This window comes from Belonocnema kinseyi, chromosome 10 (assembly GCF_010883055.1).
Source record: "Belonocnema kinseyi isolate 2016_QV_RU_SX_M_011 chromosome 10, B_treatae_v1, whole genome shotgun sequence".
Lineage (NCBI taxonomy): Eukaryota > Metazoa > Arthropoda > Insecta > Hymenoptera > Cynipidae > Belonocnema > Belonocnema kinseyi.
This window is the reverse complement of record NC_046666.1, coordinates 82,040,683-82,042,638: the sequence shown is the minus strand read 5'-3', so window position 1 is coordinate 82,042,638 and position 1,956 is coordinate 82,040,683. Positions and strand designations below refer to the sequence as shown.

Genomic DNA, 1,956 nt, shown 5'->3' with positions numbered 1-1,956 from the left:
AGCTATCTAAGGATGGTACTATAGAACGCCACCTCAAGGTAGGCCTAGTGGCGCCATCTCTTGGTCAGGCCGGAAACTTATCAATCCACCCTCGTATAAAAGGTTTAAACTAAAATCCTAGAATTCTATATATAATTTCAAATTTTAAAGAGCTTTTCAACTCGTGAACATTCTAAATTTAAAATATAATTTTAGGAAATGGAAAAGTTGAAATTGCAAGTAATTAACATCGATGAAATTTTGCAGTTAGGCAAACCAGTTATCCAAAATAGACAACTTCAACTCGAAAGAGTTTAAAATTGAAATATTGACTGAAATTTTGCAGACTTAAAAACTAAATAATAATCTTGTATTGAATAGTTTATATATCGCGTTTTCAAATATTTCAAATTAAATATTTGAAATTAAATAATTTAAAAAAATGTTGAAATGTAAATAATAAAATATGTAAGCAATTGTTTACTTTGAAAACTTTGAAAACTTTTTGAAAATATTGTATATAGTACAATTTCAATTCTAAAAATTTCCTAATTGAACAATATTTAAAATGCTTTTTAAAAATCTCCAACTGTAGGTTATCTCTGTAAGAATTTTAATAATAGAATAAAATTTGAGGAGTCTGTGATTCAAAAATATTTTTAACTTTTAATTGACTAAAACTAATTTTAAATTTTGAACAGTGATACTTTCGACGTTGTTGGTTCGACCAAATTTTATTTTTCTTATAATAAAATCATTTTACTTATTTAAATATAATTTTTCTAATTAAATATTCGAAATTAAATATTCAAAACTGACAAAAATTTGAAATCGTGAAATGGGAATAATAAACAATTTAAGCATTTATTTAATTTAAATACATACTTTCAAAACTTCTTGAAAATATTTCAAATGGTACAATTGCAATCATAACATTTTCCAAATTGAATTTCTGTTTCCTTGAAAATTTCTAAATGATAAATTTAAAAAATAACTTTTCAAACTTAAATGATTCGACATTTAATTTACCAAAGATTGAAAAATTTCGTATTTAAAATATTTTTAAACAAATACTCAACAGTAGGTTATCTCAGTAAGAATATTAATAATAGAACAACAAAATTTGAGGAGCCCGTAATTCAAAAAATTTTATTTTGGGTCTTATAAAATCATCCTGCTTCTTATCAATTTTTTTTCTTTAAAATTAGTTTTTAGTCAATTGGCCTATGCGTTTTTATTTGAATAAAACAGACTTTTAATTTACAGTTTCAACCGTTTGGATCTACCACCATACGAGAGCCTTGAGCAACTAAGAGAAAAAATATTATATGCACTTGAAGGCTGTGAAGGATTTAATGGAGTGGATTAATACCAGAAAGCTTGGACTTTGAGACTTTTCCGACCTCCAAAAAATTACCGAGTAAGTCATATTCTGACTCTCGTGTAAAAAACAGTCTCTCTGATAATTTTTATTATTTTTTTGTTGAATCAAGTGTAATTTTTGTACATTAATATTTTGTACATACTGTTCATTTACATTTTAATTGAACGCCTGGGAATTCTGAGTTCCTCTAGAACGCACAAGGGAGTAATTTTAAATGAAATGTTGACATTTAAGATAATTATTGTGAATATTTTTAAGTAGATTGTTTTATAAAATGTTAATGAAATATCTTCCTTGGGCATTTAAGGAAAATGACGTAATATTTTCTGAAAATATTGATTGCATGGCATTAGTCTTTAGCGGCTAGTCTTAGAATGATTTGCTGTCTTCATGTAGGTACAATTAAAAATGGAAATTATTTTATTTCCATAAGGAATCAAAGTGACTAACTCGAAGAAAACTCAAAGAGAAGTGAGACTGTTTTAGCAATAGGAACTTGCATTTTTAGAAATATTTTTTATTCCCTTTTATGATGAAGGATAATTGAAATATAACTCACTTTAGTTGAGAAGTGACCAAACATTTTTTTAGAG

General features: G+C 26.0%; 2 protein-coding genes across 2 annotated transcripts in view; one reads left to right on the top strand and one right to left on the bottom strand.

Annotated features, from left to right (window-relative positions):
* LOC117181228 overlaps nt 1-1,956 on the bottom strand; it is a 37,646-nt gene that overhangs the window by 989 nt on the left and 34,701 nt on the right. The window lies entirely within an intron of this gene.
* Nucleotides 1-1,956, top strand: part of LOC117182284 (ubiquitin carboxyl-terminal hydrolase 7-like) — a 9,033-nt gene that overhangs the window by 2,231 nt on the left and 4,846 nt on the right. The gene's annotated exons all lie outside the window — the stretch shown is intronic.